This window comes from Mobula birostris, chromosome 5 (genome assembly GCF_030028105.1).
Source record: "Mobula birostris isolate sMobBir1 chromosome 5, sMobBir1.hap1, whole genome shotgun sequence".
Taxonomy (NCBI): domain Eukaryota; kingdom Metazoa; phylum Chordata; class Chondrichthyes; order Myliobatiformes; family Myliobatidae; genus Mobula; species Mobula birostris.
The window spans coordinates 122,697,169-122,721,807 of NC_092374.1; the positions used below are offsets into that span (position 1 = coordinate 122,697,169).

A 24,639-nucleotide genomic window follows, 5' to 3' on the forward strand; every position below is an offset into this window, starting at 1 on the left:
GGAAAGACAATTTTAGTAACGTACCAGTAAAACTGCAACCTTGGCGTACTTCAAGTAACTCAAGACGGCTGTAAAATCCAGGAATCTGAAAACAAACCTTTAGTAATTCTTATTTCCAAGAAATCTGCATTATTACTGTATAGACCTAATACCAGCCAGGAGTGATGAACGACAGGCAGGTAATACAACAGACAACTTCATTTGAACAACATCGATTTGAGATTTGATCACTTGAAATTTCTGTGACCAATTAATCATGGCCAATAGTCGGTTATTGATCAATTAATCAATACACATTTCTTACCTTTCCCAGTGCGCCATTAACTCATTTTATTTTCATGTGTTAATTAACCTTATGGGTGAATTCATACGTAATTATAGCACTCCATTATGGCTGCTAATATTTTCATAGTCTTGCTATGTAGCATAGATTAAAATTGGATCAATACAGCAGAAAGTAAACACAAACACAGGAAAGTGACAAAATTTAATGAAGTCTATTGCTATCAGATATTTGATTTTGTAGTAGAAATGTCAATTATGATTTTTCTTTTTCCTACTTTGTTAAAATAATGCTTTTTCACTGTTGCCTCAAGCCTTTCATATTTCATTTTGTAAGTGGTAAGACACATGCTTTTTAACCCCATATCATGCACCCACTTTTATATTTTTAAGTTTAATCAAATAAAAATAAAGTCAGACAAGAGAAGTAGGGAATGAAACTGGGAAAGCGGGATTGAAAACGTAGCAATTGATAAACACGGGAATTTAAATCTGGAACAACACACGCAGAATGCTGGAGAAGCTCAGCAGATCAGGCAGCATCTACGGACAGGAATAAACAGTCAACGTTTCAGGCTGAGACCCTTCACCAGTACTGGAAAGGAAGAGAGAGAAAAAAAGCAGAATAAGAAGGTGGGGGAGGGGAAGGTGTACAAGGTGGCAGGTGATAGGTGAGACCGGGTGAGGGGGATGGTGGATTGGTGGGGAAAGGGGATGATGTGAAAAGCCGTGAGGTGCTGGGTAGAAGATGTAAAAGCCTGAAGAAGAAGAAGAAGAAGAAAGAATCTTACAGGAAAGGACAGTGGACCATGGGGGAAAGGGAAGGAGGAGGGGCACCAGAGGGAGGTGATAGCCAGATGGGAAGAAAAGAAGGGGTAAAAGGGGAGCTGGAATGGGGTATAGAAAATGAGAGAAGGGGGAGGGAGAGAAATTACCAGAAATTAAAGAAATCAATCAATGTTCATGTCACCAGGCTGGGAGCTACCCAGTAGTTTCATGTATATCTGAAAGGATAAAGAATGTGGGTCTCTGGGGAGAGGGTAGAGGAATGATCCCACTTGGATGATTCTTACATTGATCTGGTATGGGCTCCTTGTGCCAAAAAACCTTTCTCTAATCTGTGCGTCCTTTTGCAAATGTAGCTCTGATGTGATCCTCTGAAAGTGCCAGGAGCAACATTATGCATCTGCCATCAAAATATTGCAAAGTGGCTTTGAGATTTATTTATTTACTGGATGTGGCTAACAGTAGCAAAAGCCTTGTGTTTACCACCACGCTTAACAGCCCTGGAATGAAGGATCAACTGGTCCATCGTAGAAGGTCGTGAAGTGTCTAGTGCGTCTGGAATTCCATATAGGCTGGAATGCATAAGGGTGCGGCTTTCTTTCTCTGAAAACATGAGCAAAGCAACTGGGTTCAGATAACAATATGTACTTATTGTGTATACAGTAGGCTTAAACTTTTTTTTACATTTTCATCTGCGCTTTGCTTCTTGATTAAACCAAGAAGAATGCTTATTTTTTTAAATTGACTAAATAATCGGTGCAAAGAATTTTCATATATTGATATTATTGTGTCTGTGGGAACTTCTAGTACCTTCATATATCTCCTTTTATAAGCAAGTTCCTACCCTTCACACCTATCCCTATCTGATTATACTTTCTGAACTCTCCCCAAAGTGCTGGTAATTGTCGGCTTACTTGTCATGGGTTTGGCCAGGATTCTGGCATCTTACCCACGAGACCATTCATCATATGTGGGATTCCAAAGTGTCATTGCTATTGGATTCTCCTGAAGCCCTCCGGGATGCTGCCAATGCTTTGTAATTTTGTTGGCTGTGATTGAAATGCTGGAAACCTCTCAGAGTTATGTTTTAATACTTAAGCAATCCTTGAAATTACTCAAAACAGTAAGGATCTAGTTTCTTAGGGTTTGAGTGAAATGTAAAGGAAAGAGGAAGGGAATGTTAGCAAGAGATGGACAGTTGGGGTTGTCAGGGCAGGTACAATAGATTAGTAACCATGCAATTTTAGACAGGTTTCAGATCTCACTGTCAGGGGGTAATAATTAATGATCAAATGTTAATGTAGATGCTGGGTTGTTGGGCTGTTGATGCTATTAATTCAGCTCAGTGGAGCCAGTCCTGCGCAAGACCTGCCACAGCTGTCACTGAGTTTGCTTAATTATCCTACTGCCTTTAGGCTCTTTTCCCCTTTTTTTAAACTGTGGGACAGCACGGTTTCACTGAAGCAGCAACGTGAGTAGTGCACAGCTTCCTGTGCAGAACTAGGCTACATACACACACTTCTGCCAGAGCATTGAATTGAAACAGTTAAGACTTATTGTATTTAACCCTTTGAATACTCTCTGTAACGTTGACAATAAGAGACTGAATATTTCATTAAGTTTGCACTCCCATCTTCAAAACTATTCACAGAATATCTTTTGCTTACTCTATATATTCTTTTGCATGTGCTTTAATATGAAATTATATCAAAAAGGATCGAATGCTTTCCTAGTGTAGATGATGCATAAACTCTTCTCAGTCCTCCACACGGATACAGGTGTCAATTTTAACCGATGCTTCGATGACAAACTCCGGCAACTTCATCTAGGATTATGCCTAGGCATGTGTAGTCCAATTCTTATTCTCTAGTCAAAAGATTGACTTTGACAGCACAAAACTACAGTGCTGCGCCAATGGCTTTTGGGACTGCTTGGTGAAGGAAGCCATTGAAATAAGACTAGAGAGCAAGAGTTTTAACAAAGACGAAGGTCTTGCACTAAGTAAGAACTAGAATATGATTTTAAACAAGGACAGTGGAAACTTGATTGGTTGAGGACTAACCAATCAGGAGGGATGGATGTTGGGACAGTATATATACCACCAGACTAGACATGCCTACATATCGTCTCTGATAAAGATGGCAGAGTTTGTCATCAAAATTTCAGTTAAAATTGAGACTTGCACCTGGCTGGAAGCCTGAGAAATTGTATCACGTCTGTAAGAAAAATAGTATTGAAATAATGAACTGTTTCATCACATAGGTAAATGGTCTGTATATGAAACTCCAATAATTTTCTTTCCCACTGAAAACATTGTTACTGTTCACTGACAGCCGTGAATAATTTCTGGTCCTTCAAATTTTACACTTTTTGACTCTCACTTTATTACTAATTAAGAATGTGTGTTATGATGTTTTTCCATTGATATGTCATAAAAATTGGTTCAACCACGACATATTGTAATGAATAATTTGTTTGCATTTGACATTAGTTTTATTTTAAGTAACAAATTTGCAGAGTTCAAAGCTTTCGAATGGAATACTGTTGAAAACTTTTGCGCAGTATGATACCCCAATCCAATTAAGCAATAATTATATACAATTGGATGGGTCAGCTACATATCCCTGCCAAAGGCAACTGAGGATTAATATCAAATGTAAAATGACACAAGGGTGACTACAACAAACTATGACAAATGTAGCCATCATTTTTGTATCCTTTAATTTGTAAAGGAAAATAAAGAAGTAACTATCATGCATACCACTTGCAATGTTATTTTGCGCTTTCAAAGATTGTTATTTTCCAACAATAACAGTAAAGGATGCAGCACATTTATACTGCCTCACACTTTAGGTAGCAAAATCTCATAATTGCTTGACTCTTAACATCAGCTGTGTAAAATATAGTTATAATAACAAAAAACAACCTTGATGGTTGGGCTCTTTATAATGTCATCAAATATAGATATTCTTTTATGTTTCATTTTAGAGTATGTGGGCATTGCTGCCATCCCTAATTATCTTCGAGTACACAGTGGTGATGGTGGTGAACTCCTCCTTGAACCACAGCCATCTGTTCCAATGATGATACCGCCACTTGCTGTTGAGAGGGAATTCTAGGTTTTGATCCAGTGGTAATAGCTGTGTGATAATATATTTCTAGTCAGGGTATGTGACTTGGAATGGAGGTTCCAGGTATTGATTTTCTGCTACTAATGTCCTACTAGTGGATGCCACAGACTTGGTAGGCAATTTCAAAGAAGTTTGAGATCCAGATGAACTTTTATGAAGTAATTAACATATTATTGCTTCCAGCATTGAAAACACTCAAAGAGGATGTGTATACATTGCCACACAGGAACTATGGTGCAGCCACAGAATTTTCAGGACCTCTTCCAGCAGGCTGGCATGGTAGAGTAGTGGTTAGCACAACGCTTTATAGTAACAGCGACTCAGATTCAATTACTGCTGCTGCCTGTAAGGGATTTGTATGTTCTTCCCATGACAGTGTGGGTTTCCTCCAGGTGCTATAGTTTCCTCCCACAGTCCAAAGACATATAGGTTGGTCGGGTAATTGCTCATTGTAAATTCTCCCATGATTAGGCTGGGCTTAAATCGGGGGTTGTTGGGCGTCGCGGCTTGAAGGACCAAAAAGGCCTATTCCACGCGGTATCTCAATAATGAATAAATAAATAAATAAATTTTAGAGGAGGTGTTCCTAACCCGGGGTCCATAGACCCCTTGGTTAATGGTAGAGGTCCATGGCATTAAAAAGGTTGGGAACCCCTGCTCTAGAGGAACAATACACTTTTAAGAAATTTGACCCATTTTTCAGCTGAAGCCTTTGTAACTCCATGAGTGAAGCACGTGATGAGGAGTGTTAATGCATCTGCACCATATTGCACATGTTAATGCCAGCTCTGCCACACTGAAATCGTGTAGTAATTAAATTTCTTCAAGCACTGTGTCCAGTGCTTGGAGAAATTTAATTAATTCACTTGTGCAGCCAAGAAAGATACCCTATCAACTTCCACTAACACCACATATTAGACATTGAGTGCCAATTATGCTCCCTTTGTTTTAAGAACCATGGATTCTGGTAAACTGGGCCATCAGTTAATCAGAGCAGCCACTTATTTGCGACAACTCTTAAAGAGCAAAACTTAAATCAAGAAAATAACCCGGATTCCTTTCATTTATTTGGGACACTATGCTGCTTAATTGGGGCAAAGAGGCTTTTGCTGAACATTTTCTAACTAGCGTCAGTCAGGTGAATATTGTGCAGCTGTTAGACACTACACCATGCTTAGAGAGAAAAGTTTTAAAATAGCTTCACTTGTGTGTTTGTGTTCAAAAAGCCGTGATTTTTGTCACTGACAGTTGGTAAGTAGTAAGCAGTAAGACAATTCAGAACTGTTTTGCTCATTGCAATTTTAATTATTCAGGCTTGGAGATACCAGAAATAGCTGGGAGTGAAAATGAAACAATTTCACTACTTCAACAAATTAGGAACAATAAAGAATTTGAAGGCATTGGTAATCATCTTGAATGTTACAATGAACGTGAAGATTTGAAGGATGCAGTCATTGAAAGCAGGTGTCTAAGCTGATCATGTTCACTTACTGTCAATCAAAGAACACGTTAGCATGCACTGAATGAATTCCTGCATTGATACCAATTAGGAACTAATGCACCGCTTTAAAATACTGCCGTGTTGACCAATTATTAAAACTTTTTCCAAATAAGATTGCCTATGAGTTGACTCCATTTTTCCCAATGAAGTGATAACAAGAAATCGATTTTTTTTAGGGGTTGATTGAGTATTGCATTCAAAAGTTGATGCTTTTTCCATGTTGTTGCAGAAGTAAATATAACTTGAGTGATTTGCTTAATATTTCTAGGGAAGCTAAGTGACTTATGTTGTTGAGGACCCACAAAATAAAGATCCTGAGGGATAAAAGTTGTGGACACTAATGGCTTGACCAGTTTTGGCTATTCAATGCCTGTGAAGGAATTTGTTTCTTGGAGAGGTGAGAGATAAAGGATCTTCAAAGTACCTCTGAGCAAGCTGTGCAGCTTTTTAAAGTTACTACTAGAAGCCTGGACCTGGCTCAAAATGATCATTCTGCCAAATATACCTGCCATCTGGTTTTCACATGTAGCCAATCGCATTATTAATCCTTGCTAGTGGGTGTAGGTACTGGCCCTGGCATTGGGTTGCTTCTTGCAGAGGCTTTGTAAGAAAGAGGTGGCAGGAAAGTAATTCACAACACTACCTTCTCCAAGATCTAAAGGTATATTTTTTTTATTTAGCGGTATAGCTGGAGTAGACCCTTCTAGCCCTTTGAGCCACGCTGACCCCGCAACTCCTGACAAACCCTGATTACTTACTGCCCGTTACACTGTTGGCACTTGGGACAGCAATGAAGGTCCTCCATCTCTGTCTGTACAGAAGAATCCTTCACTGGTGTTTCTGTGACAGTTGACTTTTTTGACCGGTCAGAGTTGTTAGCTCTGAGCTGAACCCTCAAACCTGGAGGACTGGTGGACCACTCTGAGCCTGGTCCCCATGCATTGATCTGTTCAGCATGGGTGACACTACCAAGAGCCAAGGCCCCGGCACCAGCCAGCACAGCTCTCTGGGTCATTGAGGCATGAAACCTCTAGACCCTATGACAAGGTTTGTGGTGCTGTTGATTAACCCTAATGTAATCATGGGACAATTTACAATGACTAATGAACTTACCTGGTACGACTTCGGATTGTGGGAGGAAACTGGAGGACCCAGCAAAAGCCCATGCATTCCACGGGGAGCACATGCAGAGACTCCTTATGGAAGGGCTGTGGAATTGAACTCCAAACTCCAGAACGCCCCAAGCTGTAAGAGTGTTGTGTTAACCGTTCTGCTACCATGGCACCCTATAGTATAATAGTATAGTACTGCGCAGTAATACTTCTAATTACATTGGGGAATGTCTTGTCCCTGGGCATTATGTTGTGCTAAAACAATGTTGCTTGGGATAAATCCCCAGTTTATGCATAGTTAGTTCTGACAAGGAAAATATTTTACATGTTAAATTTTATATTCTGAGTACAACATACTATCCTTAGAGATTCCTCTTATCTCAATATTTACAATTATATTATATCATACTATAATTCCAAGCAAAGTTATCACTAAACTCCAAATCCTGGGAGTCAATGCCCCCTTCTTCACTTCCTGATCAGCAGACCACAATCAGTAAGGATCGGCAGAAACATCTCCGCCATGATTATTCTAAGTGCTGGTGCTCCACAATAATGCATTTTCAGACCCTTGCTCTACGTTTTGTACACCCACAATTGTGTGGCCAGATTCTGCTCTAACTCCATCAACAAGCTTGCAGATCATGCTACTATAGTGACCCTTATCACAAATAACGATGAGTCAGAGTGCAAGAAGTAGGCAGAGGACTTGGCAACATGGTGTCATGACAATAATTTCAACAAAATGATAACAAAAACTAGACATTGACTTCTTGTGGGGGGGGGGCAATGTACATGTTCCTCCTGTCTGTATCAAAGGAGTTGAGGTTGAAATGGTTTCTAGCGGTGAACATCACCAATGGCCTGTTCTGGTCCAGCTGCATAGACACGATGACAAGAAAGCTCATCAATGCCTCTATTTCCTCAGGAGGCTTTAAGAAATTTGGCCTGGCCCATTGATCCTTACGAATTTTTCTCAATGTATCAGAGAACATATCCTGTCCGGATGCAAACTAGCTTGGTATGGCAGCTGCTCTGCCCATGACTGCAAAAATACCAGAGAGAGTTGTGGATACAACTCAGTACATATGGGAAACCAGCCTCCTTTCTATGGACTCTGTCTATACTTCTTGCTGCCTCAGTAAAATAACCAGCATAATCACAGACTCCACCCACTACAAACATTCTCTTTTCTCCCTCCTTCCATTTGGCAGATGATACAAAAGTCTGAAAGCATGTTCCACCGGAGTAAAGGACAGTTTCTACTCCACTGTTAAAAGAATATAAAATGGTTCTTTAATACATTAAGATGGACTCTTGACCTCACAATTTACCTCAGTGTGATTTTGTACTTTATTGTTTTCCCGGCATTGCACTTTCTTTGCAGCTGTTACACCTCATTCTATGCTGTTATTGCTTTATTTATTCTTCCTCAGTGCACTGTGAAATGATCTGATCTGTATGAACAGTATGTAGGGCAAGCTTTTTGTTGTATATTAGTATATGTGACTATAATAATCTCAATTCCAGTTCCCAAAACTTACAAAATCATTTAGCTTTCATATGTTTTTAGTTATTATCTACTTAGGAAAGCTGAAGTTTTCAGTTAATATCCTCTTGATTAATAATAAAATGTTTGAATCATTTCATAATGTAATGGTGATGATTAGAGGGAATTTGATGATATATGTATGTTAAAACAACTGGCCCACAAAATTTGGCTCCCTACCCCTAGTTTCCTGGGCTCCACAGGTGTTGAATTAGTCTATAGTGTGTGTTGAGATGCAACACGTTAGTTGCAAGATATCATATTGCGAGGGTGTTAGTGAAAGCATGGTTACTGTCTCACTAAACCTCCCACTCAATGTTAGTAAGACCAAGAAAATGATTTCAGACTTCAGGAGAGGGGAACCAGAGCTCCATGGCCCAGACCTCATTGGAGGATCTGAGGTGGAGAGGGTTAGCAACTTTAAATTCCAGCGTGTTACTATTTCAGAGTAGCACGTAAGCACGTAAGTGCAATTGCAAAGTAAGCACTACAGTGCCTCTACTTCCTCTGGAGTTTGTGGAGATTTAGCAACTAAAACTTTAACAAAGTTCAACTGGTGTGCAGTGAAGGGTATTGTATATTGACTCACCGCAACACAGCCTGGTATGGAAAAATCCTACAAAAAGTAGTGGGTTCAGCAGTATATCAGAAGTAAAGCCCTCCCAACCATTAATCTCGTCCACATGAAACACTGTCATAGGAAAGCAGCATCCATCATTAGAGATCTCCACCACCTAGGCCATGCTCTCTTCTTGCTGCAGCCATCAGGCAGAAGGTACAAGAGCCTCAGGACTTGCTCCACCAAGTTCAAGAACAGTTACTGCCTCACACCATCAGGCTCTTGAACAAAAGGGAATAATTACACTTACTTGCCCATCTATTGAGATATTCCCCCACCAATTATCTCACTTCAAAGACTCTTTATCTTAATATTTCATGTTCTCATTATTTATTGCTGTTTATTTTTTATTTGCATTTACACAATTGTTGCGTTCTGCACTTTGTTTGATCTTTCATGGATCTTGTTATAGTTGCTGTTCTATAGAGTTGTTGAGTATGCCCATAAGAAAATAGATCTCAATGTTGTATATGCTGACATATATGTTCTTTGATAATAAAATTTACTTTGAACTTTTTGAACTTTGAATTGTAGTTTACAAGTTAGACATAACTTGACATTAATCAAGGTGTTGTACTCATTTGCCACTAGTACTGCCACTTGGAGCTCAGCACTTACACTAATACCCTCCATAATGCCAACGAGAGGCAGAATATACTAACCCACCTCATTATTACGGTATATGAAGTGATCATCAACTAATATTTGGTTTCTACTGCTGCTATTGTGATTATATATGTTTAGAGTGTTTTGCATCATTCTCTAAAGTTGTTACATTCAATAGAATGTGGTTTTGTGGCAGGTGCGAAAAAGCTCTGCCCTCATTTCAAAGTTCTGTATGAACTTCTTTGTCAAAGACATTAGCATATTAGTAAGGATGTTTCTTCAAAGATAAAATCACATAGAGAAAGACAGGAGTCCTTGCAGAATAGGGAAGAATGCTGGAAGAGGAGGTGGGGAGAAGCTTTTAGCTGGAGATTACAACATCCAGAGTATCCAACTCTTTGTCAGGAAGAATGTATAAATCATCCCTGGTTCAGTGAAGACAAACAATAACCGCTTTCTCAGAGGTTGTTAAGGTGATTATTTTATCTTCTTTTATGTGCTGGGTATATTCTAGGGTGGAGCTGAGATATTTGCAACATAGAAGCAACTTTGAGGAAATGGCAAACCTCCGCAATAGGACAGGGTGCATTTGACTCGGTTCACATGGTTGAAGGTCAGTTCTGAGCTTATGGAGGAATAATCTGCTTGCACTGTTGATATTTAACTATTGTCAGTTCAACTACTAGTAGTCATGATCAACATCAGTCATTTGTGCCATCTGGTTTTGAAAGCTATGACAGCTAAATTGTGAATACCAGCAGCAGTTCATGAATCCAGGATATAGTCCAACGAGACAGAGAGCACTGAGTAGGAAAGGGAGAAAGTGAGGGAAAAGAACGGATAGAGGGAAATTTAGTTGATTTTTAAAATTTTATTTGATGATACAACACGGAGTAGGCCTTTCTCGCCCTTCGAGTCACGCAACCCCACAACCTTGATTAATCCTAATCTAATCACGGGACAATTTACAATGACCAATTAACTTACTCAGTACGTCTTTGAACTGTAGGAGGAAATGAGAAGACCTGAGAAAACCCACATACTCCACAGGGAGGATGTACAGAGACTCCTTACAGAACAGCGCCAGAATTAAACTCTGAATTCTGGAACACGTTATGCTAAATGAGGAAGTATTTTTTCTGAAAACACGACTGATCGTAATATCAGTACTACCATCAATAGCCTTACTTTTCCCTATTCCCTCAACTGGTGGTAATTGTTGGCACAAGAGATTCCAGATACTGGAATTTGCAGTAACAAACAATTTGATAGAGGAATTCAGTAGGTTGAACGGCATCTGTGTGGGGAAAAGACCTGTCAATGTTTCAGATTTCAACCCTGCGTTAGTACCTCCAGGAGATAGTTCATTGTTCCAGCTGTCAGTTGTTGCTGACTAGAACAGTATCTGCTTGGCCAGAATGCTCAGCTATAAGTAAATGTTACATAATAGTTCTACAAGCTAGATACCATTTCATTGCCAGGAAGGATGGGTTCCTGTTGAAAGTTCTCGGCCAAAAACGGCAACAGCTTACTCTTTTCCACAGACACTGCCTGACCTGCTGAGTTCCTCCAGCATTTCTTGTGTGTTGCTTAGGATGGGTTCCAAGCTCTGCAAAAGGACTTTGACATTTCATTTTGGCTATCTGGTAATTGTGCATACCCATTCCCAAGAGTCTCCAAGTAAGTTTCAGTTATGGTCCAATATGCAGCATCTGCTGGAGCCATTGTTTACATTTTGGAGGTGAAGGTTCATCTCAAGCGGATACTCAGCAGCATCATTGACATGGGATCTCAATGAAACTTGTTGAATGTTGAAAGGCCTCAATAAAGTGGATTATGCGAGGATGTTTCCTATGGTAGGGGAGTCTAAGACCAGAGAACACAACGTCAGAATAGAGGGATGTCCATTTTGAATGGAGATGAGGAGGAATTTCTTTAGCTAGAGGGTGGTGAATCTGTGGAATTTATTGCCACTGGCAGCTATGGAGGCCAAGTCATTGGATATATTTAAGGCAGAGATTTATAGATTCTTCATTAGTCAAGGTCTGAAGGAATACAGGGAGAAGGCAGGACATTGGGGTTGAAAGGGATAATATATCAGCCATGATGGAATGACAGGGCTTGCTTAATGGGCCAAATGGTCTAATTCTGCTCCTATATCTTTTAGTCTTGTGTTCTTATGGTTTTATGCAGTAATCCTGCATTTAGCAAGATGTATGATGAAATTAGTGCACTGGACACAAAATGCTGGAGGAACACAACTGGTCAGTCCTGAAGATGAGCTTTGGCCCCATATGTTTACTATGTATTTCTCTCCATGGTGTTCCCAGACCTGCTGAGTTCCTCCAGCATTGTTTAAGGTTTCCAGCATCTTCAGAATCTCTTGTGTCACTAAAATTAATACACTACTTGAATTGGAGGAAACAGTCATTGACCAAATTTGCATTGGAATTTCTGCACCTCTTAATGGGTTGGTGGGTGGTGGAGTTGTGGAGCCCTATTTAGCCAACATTAGGTTTGGAAAACTTTTCCATTATCTTAGCAATATCAGCAAGAGACATGTGGTCAGATCAGGGAAAAGCACAGGTAGCATTTGGTGCTACTTTTCCAACCGTACAAATACCAACACCTCTGTTGTAAGACTTCTCATGTTTAACACATTCTCAGTAGTCCAGAGGTAGCTTCATTGCTAACAACCCTGGAGTTAATGTAGGAAATTGTTCGATGATCTCATGTGAATTTCAAGTGAGACCACTAGCATTCCATTTCCCACTTAACAACATTTTCCAATATGGATTTCAGACCTTTCCTATTGCTCTCTGTCATCAAATGTAGTCTTCATCCTACATTTTCTCTCTCTGAGAACAAATACACTTAACCCTTTTTACACCTTCCACATGATGTATGTACAGAACCAAATTTCTTCCTTCATTCCCTCTTCAGTATAAATTCTATGCACCCAACTTTCCACTCAATACATCAATGTGCTATTATAGAGGCAATATTACTAGACTGACATCTTAAAGATGATGAATTTGAATTCCAATTAATTGAATTTGAGCATTTGTTTAAAAAAATTCAGACAATAAGCTGACAGTAGTATAATGAGGCAGTTGAATTGTTGGGCAAACCTAGCTATTTCCTTAATATAATTTTTCATTGGCCTGAATCATGCATAATTATATCATCATTATCATTATGTGCCATGTCGTATGATGTGGGCGATTATAATCTTTGACCATGATTGCTCTTAACAATTTTATCTGCAGAAGTGGTTTGCCATGACCTTCTTCTGGGCAGTATCAATACTCCTCAGAGATTGCCTGCCTGATGTCAGTGGCTGGATAAACAGGACTTGAGATATGCACCAGCTGCTCATATGATCAGATCACGTGAAGCAGGTGTTACACCTTGCCCAAGGGTGATATGCAGGCTAGCGGAGGGAAGGAGCGCCTTACACCTCCTTTGGTAGGGATGTATCCCACCCCACTGTCTAGGTAACTGTATATCCATAGCAAAGTCCATAGCATTAATTACAATCCGTAATCAATTGACTTGGAAAGTGCCCTTTTGTAATAAAGATCTTTCAACAAAAGGGACAAAACAAAATTCTTTCATCATCAGTATAAATTATATCCTGTATATGAAGACAAAATGAAACCCTGGTTAGATGATACTTGGAATATTATGTTTAGTTCTGGGCACCTTATTATAGGAAAGATGCAGAACCTGTAGAGAGTGTGCAGAGGATATTTACCAGGATGCTGCCTGGATTAGAGAGCATGTCTTGTGAAGATAGGTTGAGCAGGCTAAGGCTTTTCTCTCTGGAATGAAGGAGGATGAGAGATACACTTGATAATGGTGTACGGGATGAAAAGAAGAACAGATTGAGTGGGTAGCCCGAGGCTTTTTCCCAGGGTGGAAATGGTGAATACTAGGGGGCAGAATTTTGGTATGATTGGGGGAAAGTATAGTGGGGATGTCAGAGATAATTTTTTATACAGAGTGGTGAGTCTGCTGAACACCTTGCCAGGGATGGTGGTAGAACAGATACTTTAGGGGCATTTAAGAAACTCTTAGATAGGCACATGGATGACTAAAAAATGGATGGCTGTACAGAAAGGAACGTTAGGATTCTGTGAATAAAACACACAAGAACCATTTTATGCACTTTAAGAAATGCCGCAGACCTTTACTTCGAATACCAACAAAACAAAAGCATTTGCCTTACACTGGCATCATTACGTCAGACACCGTCTCTTAAACTAAACACAACAACTCAATGAAAGGCATTAGTGAATTATGTAAAACAGTTTCTGTTCTAAACAATCTATCAACCATTACTTTACCTGACACAGACCCCCTAAAATTCTCCAAAATCGGCATTGTGAGTCTGTCTTAAGCTCGGACGAGTCACCCAGCTTGAGTCTTATGTGCCTTGATTGGAGTAACACCAAGTGCCTCTGCCTCAGCCAGGGGTGTGCTGACATGCAGATGGTCATAAAGTGATGCAGGGGCAAAGGTAGTGGAACCATCCTGGTCTTGGTAGGCCAGTTTAAGTTGATCTACAGATATGCATTCATGTTTATTCTTCCTGTCTACAATAAAAGTCTTCTCCCCGCGTTTCAAGACATGGAATGGGCCATCATAAGGGGGCTTAAGAGGGTGTTGATGTGTATCATGGCAGACAAAAATGAACAAGGTAGAACAGAGGTCAATTGGAACCTAAGAGAACAGTAGGCCATGATAGGAGGTAGGAATAGACGTAAAATGATTTAGTTTTCTGAGGAGGGCAGAATCCTGCTGAGACATAGACCAGGTGGTCGTGGCATCAGGAATAAAATCATTCGGCACCCACAGCAGCTGCTCATATACCAACTCAGCTGTGAAGCACTGTACGTCCTCTTTTAGAGCCTTTGTAAGGACCAGCAGGACCAATGGGAGACGACTGTGCCAACTTTTGTCCATTAGGAGGGGCCTCAGAGCAGCCTTTATGGAATGATGAAACTGCTCACACAGGCCATTAGACTGTGAGTGATACACTGTGGTGTGATACAATTTAACACCAAGGTTCTGGGTCATTTTGGCCCAGAGGTCTGACGTGAATTGGGGACTGTGTTTAGAAGAAATTTCAGATGTGGTACTGAGTAAGGTCTGCTGCCCTTGACTGTTGAACACCTTGCCAGGGATGGTAGTAGAGCAGACGCCTCTGGTTGTGTGCTGTCCCCAAAATCCTGGCAGCTTCTAAGCCACTGCATTGGTCAACATGTTGTTGAGTAATTCTTTAATTGTCTGATCTCCTTGAGGTCACCATGGCAGAATTTTGTGAATAAAATATGCAAGAGTCATATTATGTGCATAACAAAAGCTGCAGCCCTTTGCATCCATTACCAACAAAATAAAAGCACTCACCTTACGCTGACGTCATTATGACAGACACCATCTCTTAAAGTGAACGCATCAACTTAATGATGATGTTTGTGAATTACACAGAATAGTGTCTATTATGAACAATATGTGTTATCTGCCACCCATTACATTACCCTACACAAGGATTAGATTGATCTTAGACTAGGTTAAAAGGTCGACTCAACATTGTCAACCAAAGTGCCTGTACTGTGCTATAGTGTTCTATGTTAACGTTCTATGAAACATTTCAGCCTCGTTTCCTCTTTCTTTTCTCTTTAGATTTAGCCATTGGCACATCTCCATTTTGCTTTTCAACAAACATTCACCAACTCTTCCCTACTCTTCTTACAGACAAAGAAACAGATGCATTATGGGAATGGAGCAAGAAGCGTGAACCTGGATCATAGCCTGGGAAATCTGAAGCCTGGATAAAGCTGGGAGCACTGGGTAGGAGGATGCCGAACTTGCCTAATGTTATTAATTTTCACTTCTTAAATACACTCAGCAAGGTTCATGACTCTAACATGTTTATCTGTGTTCTCATAACTGTCAGTCATTAGTTGTCATCCTGTTGTCCCTTTCATTGCTCGTCAGGTACTGAGTGCAATCAGTAACATTTGCTGATTGTGGAGAACAAGAACAGACAGTACAATTGCATTTAACATGTAGTGTGCTGTGTGTGGAAAGTTAAGATGGCACAAAGAGAATGCCAGTTGAGCAATTAAAGTACCAGGAAATTCTTTTATAACTACAATTCGAACAAGAAAATACGCAGTAGCTTTGGAATTTCCCTTCTGCACACAGATACAAGAGAGCTTCTCATTTCCTGATTGTCCTTCAGTTGACCGTTTATAATCACTGTGGTATGAAACAGCAGTCTGAGAATATAAAAAACTTCCTTGCTCAGTTTATCCTATTGAAACCCTACAGGGTGCTAAGTAAGAAAGATCTCATGATGTTGCACGAATGATGTTGCCGCGAATGATGTTGCCACTTCCACCTTGGAATTAAGAGATATAATGGATACTTTTTTCATCAGAGGCAGACAAACTTAACCTTCACATTTAACAGATATCCTCTTGTTTATTCAAAGAAATGCTGTCAGTGTTGCAATCCTTCACGGATTACCAAGTGGCATGAAGAAAATGATCTTGAAACGGAAAAGAGATAGTCTAGTGACATTCAGAAAGTTTAATTTTGACTTCTGACCAAAAGATATTTCTTATTATATACAGTGAGTATTTGCATTATCATCAAATGAGATTGTGCTGCGATTTGTAATTTACATTCACTTCTTGGCATATTAGAACAGATACCCATCATATGATTGGCTTTTGAAAGTGATAGGCACACAGACTAACACCCCATTAGTCATTGTAGTGCTCATAAGAACAGCAAATGTAAGACCATAGAAATTATTCAAGCTAAACCCATATGCAAAGTAATAAAAATGCATAAATATCTCTATTAGCAAGACAATGGCTCTCAGATGTTAAGCCCAAAATTGAACCTTTCTAAAAGCAGAGGCTGCATGATTTCCACATGCTGAATGATTAATACTGTACTCTGAAGGACATAATTTGTCTTGAGATTTAAGGACCAGGTTCAGCCTGATGAAGAGTGGTATTGGTATTTGATCTAACCTGCATAGTTCCTGCTTTCCCCACGGGCTACATTATTCACCATCAGTGGGGCTGAATTTCAATTTAGGCAATCAACTGGTGCTTTGAGTCTAATGGTTTCCTTCTCCTCATAAGTGCTTGAAGCCCCAGCCTGTTAGAGGTCCCTCCTCATCTGTGCATAGCTCTTGGATATTAGTATTTCAATAATGACATGTTATAAGACCATGAGCCCACAAGACATAGGAATGGAATTAGGTCATTCAGCCCATCAAGTGTTCTCCACCATTCCATCATAGATGCCTTCTCCCCATATCCTTTGACCCCCAGACTAACCAAGGACTTACCAATCTCTTCTTTGAATATACCAATGACATAGCCTTCTCAGCTGTCAGTGGAAATGAATTTCACAGATACGCTACATTCTGGCTGAAGAAATTTTTCCTTATCTCTGTTCTAAATGGATACCTCTCTGTTCTGAGGATGTGTCCTCTGGTTCTAGACTCACCCACTATGGGAAACGTTGTCTCCACACCCACTCTATCTAGGCCCTTTAATATTCGATAGGTTTCAGTGAGACCCCCTCATTCTTCTAAACTTCAGTGAGTACAGGCCCAGAGTCATCAAACTCTCCTCATACATTGACCCCTTCATTCCCAGAATCATTCTTGTGAACCTCCTCTGGACCCTTTCCAATGGCACCACATCTCTTCTTAGATAAAGGGCCTAAAGCTGCTTACAATACTCCAAGTGCAGCCTGGTCAATGCCTTATAAAGCCTTAGCATTATATCATTGCTTTTATATTCTAGTCCTCTTGAAATTAATGTCAAAAAATGCATTTGCCTTCCTTACCACTGATTCAACCTGTAAGTTAACCTTTAGGGAATCCTGCATGAGGACTCCCAAGGTCCCTTGCAACTTGGATTTTTGAATTTTCTCCTCATTTTGAAAATAGTCTGCATCTATTTCAAGAGATACCAGTTTCTAAGTTATGATATCTAAATTATTAGCATTCTGTCTCCAATTCACCTTCATTCTCCTCTAGATTCACTCATCCAAACAGTAATTTCTGACCTTTATCTGTCGTGTCTTGTACTTCTATATTCTTAGCATTTCCTCAGCAATGGCTGCAGTTTCAGCAAAACGCTGTGTGGTAAGTAACTCTGTGTCGTTTGCTGACTGCCACTACCTCTTTTTACTTCTGGCGAAGGTATTTAAAATTAGCCCACTGAATGTAAAACTTACTTACCCTATGAATTTAGTCCTTCACTATAAAGCTCAGTCTCAACGGTCAGCATGAAATGTTGTGGCAATAGTTAATGATAGCACCACACTTTCAATTGTCATGGATGGCAACTATTAGTGATCAAAATTCTATCGGACACTTCTAGCACACCCAGTCCAAAAATTAGTTGCACTGAAGTCAACATTTTGCTGGTAATATAACCAGACTGTTACTGCATACTCTGCATCTCAGAAGAAAATCTATTCTAGAAAGTATGACTAGGTTGCCTTGGACTTTTGTACAGTACTGAAGTCATTTTATTAACTGCATTTATTCCGGTCAAGATGACGTTAGCATACAGCGTTCCCTCGGTTCACAACTTCCAGATAGTTCATGAAAATACCTTTTTTTCTTCTCTTACATCTGTTTTTTCCCTTAAATGTGTTTCTAGGGTGTTTAGAGCCTGCGATTTACAGTTTGGAGATTGTTTGAGTGATCCAGTGCTTTGCCATCTCCAAGAAGATTCTGGGAAGCCAGCACATACTAGGATGGTCTCAATGCAAAGAAACTTCAAGACAGAACAGGAGCTGATCTTTGATACCATTTCACTGTTTAAAGTGTCCATTAATCGCCAATTAAAGAGTTGACGAAGATTGTGACATTGAGGCGAATGCGGAAGGCGGGCGAGAGCTTCAGCACTGACTGCCTTCCTTTGGATCACTGCTGGAGAAGGAGTCTGTGAGTGGCCTACAGCTGTGTGGTTCACTGTCTCTCTGAGGGTAGGCCTCGCTGCCTCGTGTGGTGTCTTTCGATAATCGTCAGCAATACTGTGATTCTGCTTTTATGGATTGGACTATTGTGTTTATGGACAGTGGACTTCTTTAGACTTCCGGTTTTTGTATTCTGTGTTTTTTTGTTGCCCGTTCCGTTTCCGTTTTGTTGTGCAAGGGGAGGATGTTTGGGGGTTGATGCTCTGGTAGTTTTTTGTGCGGAGGAGGCTGATGTTCCCTTTCTGTTTTGTGTGAGGGAGTGAGGCTTTGGGGTGTTGATGATTGGGATGCCGCTCTTTCTGGTGTGGATCTGATGTTTCTCTCTGAACGACTTTCATGTTCTTTTTTTGTTTCGTGGCTATCTGGCAAATATGAATTTCAGAGTTGTATGTGATACATTATAAAAATAAATGAACCTTTGACCTTTGAAACTTTGAATTTTATGTAGTGTACTGTACTGCTGTTGCAAAAAAAAATCAAATTTCATGACATATGAGAGGAATGATAAATCCGATTCTAATATGGGTCTCCATTGTGGACTGAGAGTGGAAGGGGGCAGGGAGAGGGAATCATGGTTAAGCACTATATATATGTGCCTAAAACTTTTGAACAGATTTGATTACTTATCACTGAACAACCTTGGGACATTTTTCCTATATCAAGGTGCTACGTATATTATTGAAAATAGAATTGCAATTATACAACAATCAAAGTTCAAAGTTCAAAGTACACATATGTCACTACATGCAAACCTGAGATTCATTTTCTTGAGACCATACACAGTAAGAACAAGAAACACAATATAATCAATGAAAAGATACACCCCACAGGACAAACAACCAATTATCCGAAAGACAACAAACTGTGCAAATACTAGAGAAAAAAATGAGCGATAAATATCGAGAACATGATATGAAGAGTCCTTGAAAGCGAGTCCATAGGTTCTGGATACAGTTTAATGATGGGGAGGGTGAAGTTGAGTGAGATTAGTCCCCTGGTTCAAGAGCCTGATGGCTGAGGGGTAATAACTGTTTCTGAACCTGGTAGTCTGTGTCATATCATAAGCTGTATTGACATGAAAACCTATACTTCTATACTTAACTACTGTACCTCTATATCTGTGTAAAGCAGATGTTAGAGCATTTTATTTAAAGGCCTGCCTGAAACTAATGCATGAAAAAGGCAATTTGGTGTTCAAGGTGTGAACACATTTTCCTTTGCTTACTGGTTGATTTTTCACCCATCCAGTCAATGAACCTACACTACTGTACAAAATCAATAATATACAACTGGCACCAATGTACTCAAATAGATCCTGCCAAAGATGATCTTAAACTCCATCTAAATGTACTCTGAAATTTGCAGTTGCAGATAACATTTTATCGAGGTTACTTTCAATCTTAATTGGAAAAAAAGTACTTGAATGGCAAAACGAGCTAATAGTATGTTGATAAAAAAAAGACTTGTTTAACCTGGCAAAAGAACAAACAGTTTGTAACACTTTATATTAAAAGATCACTTGCTTGAGGAACTGGAGGAAAATGTGCAAAGACATTTGCAAGAAGTAGTCAGATGGTTAGAAATGAGAGAGAACAATCGGCTGAAATTCAGAATGACACCATATATAATTACTTTGTCAAACGAGCAAAAATGCTGTTTATACAAAGGCCTTAAAATTGTTTTGGGAATACACTCAGTGCCCACTTTATTAGGTACCTCCTGTACCTAATAAAGTGACTATTAAATGTATGTTTGTGGTCTTCTGTAGCTGTAAGTCATCCACTTCAAGGTTTGATGTGTTGTACATTCAGAGATGCTCTTCTGTGCACCACTATTGTAACGTGCGATTATTTGAGTTATTGTTGCCTTCCTGTCAGCTTGAACAACTCCTGGCATTCTCCTCGAACCTCTTTCATTAACAAGGTGATTTTCACCCACCGAATTGTCGTTCACTGGGTGTGTTTTGTTTTTGGTTTTGCACCTTTCACTGTAAACTGTAGAGACTGCTGTGTGTGAAAATCCCAAATCAGCAGCTTCTGAGATACTCAAACTACCCCCTCTTGCACCAACAATCATTCCATGATTAAAGGCACACAGATCACTCAGAATTGTTTCGGGGTGGGAACAGAAATGGAGAGACTGGGGAAGAGGAGGTTGGCTCACAAGTAGAGAAAGCTTGTAGACAGTGCGAGAGGGAGGATAGGCAGGTGATAGAGAAGGGACGTGCTCAGACCGAAGGTTTGAGATGCATCTATTTTAACGCAAGGAGTGTTGTGAACAAAGTGGATGAGCTTAGAGCATGGATCAGTACTTGGAGATATGATGTGGTGGCCATTACAGAGACTTGGATGGCTCAGGGGCAGGAATGGTTACTTCAAGTGCTGGGTTTTAGATGTTTCAGAAAGGACAGGGAAGGAGGCAAAAGAGGTGGGGGTGTGGCACTGTTGATCAGAGATAGTGTCACGGCTGCAGAAAAGGTGGATGCCATGGAGGGACTGTCTATGGAGTCTCTGTGGATGGAGGTTAGGAACAAGAAGGGGTCAATAACTTTACTGGATGTTTTTTATAGGCTGCCCAATAGTAATAGGGATATCAAGGAGCAGATAGGGAAACAGATCCTGGAAAGGTGTAATAATAACAGAGTTGTTGTGAGGAGAGATTTTAATTTTCCAAATATCGATTGGCATCTCCCTAGAGCAAGGGGTTTAGATGGGGTGGAGTTTATTAGGAGTGTTCAGGAAGGCTTCTTGACACAATATGTGGATAAGCCTACAAGAGGAGAGGCTGTACTTGATTTGGTATTGGGAAATGAACCTGGTCAGGTGTCAGATCTCTCGGTGGGAGAGTACTTTGGAGATGGTGATCATAATTCTATCTCCTTTACAACAGCATTGGAGAGAGAAAGGAACAGACAAGTTAGAAAAGCATTTAATTGGAGTAAGGGGAATTATGAGGCTATCAGGCAGGAAATTGGGAGTTTAAATTGGAAACAGATGTTCTCAGGGAAAAGTACAGAAGAAATGTGGCAAATGTTCAGGGGATATCTGTGTGGAGTTCTGCATAGGTACATTCCAATGAGACAGGGAAGTTTTGGTAGGGTACAGGAACCGTGGTGTACAAAGACTGTAATAAATCTAGTCAAGAAGAAAAAAAAAAGCATGCAAAAGGTTCACAGAGCTAGATAATGTTAGACATCTAGAAGATTATAAGGCTAATAAGAAGGAGCTAAAGAAGAAAATTAGGAGAGCCAGAAGGGGCCATGAGAAGGCCTTGGCGGGCAGGATTAAGGAAAACCCCAAGACATTCTACAAGTATGTGAAGAGCAAGTGGATAAGATGTGAAAGAATAGGACCTATCAAGTGTGACAGTGGGAATGTATGTATGGAACCGGAGGAAGGAGCAGAGATACTTAATGAATACCTTCCTTCAGTATTCACTATGGAAAAGGAACTTGGTAATTGCAGTGATGACTTGCAGCTGACTGAAAAGCTTGAGCATATAGACATTAAGAAAGAGAATGTGCTGGAGCTTTTGGAAAGCATCAAGTTGGATAAGCCACTGGGACTTGATGAAATGTGCCCCAGGCTACTGTGGGAGGCGAGGGAGGAGATTGCTGAGCCTCTGGCGAGGATCTTTGCATCATCAATGGGGGCTGGAGAGGTTCCAGAGGATTGGAGGGTTGCAGATATTGTTCCTTTATTCAAGAAAGGGAGTAGAGATAGCCCAGGAAATTAGAGACTAGTGAGTCTTACTTCAGTGGTTGGTAAGTTGATGGAGAAGATCCTGAGAGGCAGGATTTATGAACATTTGGAGAGGTATAATATGATTAGGAATAGTCAACATGGCTTTGTCAAGGGCAGGCCATGCCTTACGAGCCTGATTGAATTTTTTGAGGATGTGACTAAACATAGTGATGAAGGAAGAGCAGTAGATGTAGTGTACATGGATTTCAGCAAGGCATTTGATAAGGTACCCCGTGCAATGCTTATTGAGAAAGTAAGGAGGCATGGGATCCAAGGGGACATTGCTTTGTGGATCCAGAGCTGGCTTGCCCACAGAAGGCAAAGAGTGGTTGTAAATGGGTCATATTCTGTATGGATGTCGGTGACCAGTGGTGTGCCTCAGGGATCTGTTCTGGGACTCCTTCCCTTCATGATTTTTATAAATGACTTGGATGAGGAAATGTTACTAAATTTGCTGATGACATGAAGATTGGGGGTGTTGTGGATACTGTGGAGGGATGTCTGAGGTTATAGTGGGACATCGATAGGATGCAAAACTGGGCTGAGAAGTGGCAGATGGAGTTCAACCCAGATAAGTGTGAAGTGGTTCATTTTGGTAGGTCAAATATGATGGCAAAATATAGTATTAATGATAAGACTCCTGGAGGTGCTACCCCTCCCTGACACCCATATACCCCTTATGAGGATAGGTTGAGTGAACTCATTCTTTTCTCCTTGGAGCAACGGAGGATGAGAGGTGATCTGATAGAGATGTATAAGATGATGAGAGGCATTGATCGTGTGGATAGTCAGAGGCTTTTTCCCAGGGCTGAAATGGTTGCCACAAGGGGACACAGGTTTAAGGTGCTGGGGAGTAGGTACAGAGATGTTAGGGGTAAGTTTTTTACTCAGAGAATGGTGAGTGCGTGGGATGGGCTGCCGGTAGCGGTGGTGGAGGCGGATACTTTAAAGAGTCTCTTTTAAGAGACTCTTAAGTCTCTTTTGAGAGTCTTGGATAAGTACATGGAGCTTCGGAAAATAGAGGGCTACACGGAAGCCTAGTAATTTCTAAGGTAGGGACATGTTCGGCACAACTTTGTGGGCTGAAGGGCCTGTATTGTGCTGTAGGTTTTCTATGTTTCTATGTTTCTAGATCACATTTCTTTTTCAATCTGATGTTTGGTCTGAACAACAACTGAACCTCTTGACAATGCTTCCTGCTTTTATGCATTGAGTTGCTGCCAGATGATTGGCTGGTTAGATATTTGCATTAACAAACAGTGTAATGTATTTAATATTTCAGTAATATTTGAGTAATATTGTAATTATATTGCATGATAAAGAATTCTTGTTCATTTAAATAATTTATTATGGGTTATATGTAAAAATAAATGCATTACATACGTTATGACACTACCACGTGATACGTGGGCGCCTCGCTTAAAGTAAAGAACGAAAAACTAAGACTTGCACATCTCTTGGACTCCTGTCTTTTCCTTTTAATTAGTTTAATGTCTTGGAGTTACAAAACATAAGAGTGATGACAAGGTATTTTTAAAATGAACCTGAGACAACCTTTGGAAGTGCAGCAAGACGTTCAACCTAAAAAAAAAATTGGCAGAATGTGTTCTTCAGAAGATAAGAAATATTTGCGTTTAAAATAAAGGCAAAAAAAAAGAATTCATGGATTCAAAAAAAGTATTAATAATCATTAAAAAAGAGCAGAATTGGCTGACTACATCAGAAAGATAGACACGTTAAATACCACAACAGATAAATGAATTTTGTATTCTGAAAGGATTGGGCAGTATATTAAAGCAAATGAAATAGTCACTGGAAAACAAGTCCTGAAGAATGGTCTTAGCTTGAATGTTAACTGTTTACTCTTTTCCATTGATATTGCCTGGCTTGCTGATTTCCTCCAGCATCTCGTGTGTTGCAATGGGAAACAAGTACCAATTTTGCTGAGTTTAAAGGCATACAATTTGCTCAGAAGTTTGACTAATAGCTATTTGATGTGCTAAGTGACAGTATCAGTCTGGTCAGCAAACTTTCTTAACTAAATAACTTGGTCAGTGTAGTCTTGTTTGATGCAGGCCAGTTAACATACCGTACTTGTCTTACACTGCATCTCTTCAGAGTCAGTTCCATGCTGTGGGCCAGCAGCCTGTGCTCTGTAAACAGTGCTGTTTGTTTGCAAAGCAGTCCTTTTAACTTCAGACTGATTATTGCTTGCCATTTACATTAAGAACTGAAGACTTGCTCCTATTCATGAGAAGTTGAGCAAATAATAATAGTTGGGACTTT

General features: G+C 40.1%; 1 long non-coding RNA gene across 1 annotated transcript in view; it reads left to right on the top strand.

The window, feature by feature from the left end:
* The window catches only part of LOC140197959 (uncharacterized), a 37,541-nt gene extending 13,743 nt beyond the window's left edge, over positions 1 to 23,798 (top strand). Inside the window, exons 3-4 of the long non-coding RNA XR_011886074.1 lie at positions 15,347 to 15,442; positions 18,292 to 23,798. This is a non-coding gene — a long non-coding RNA (uncharacterized lncRNA). The remainder of the gene's footprint in view (positions 1 to 15,346; positions 15,443 to 18,291) is intronic.
* The last annotated feature ends 841 nt before the right edge of the window (positions 23,799 to 24,639 follow it).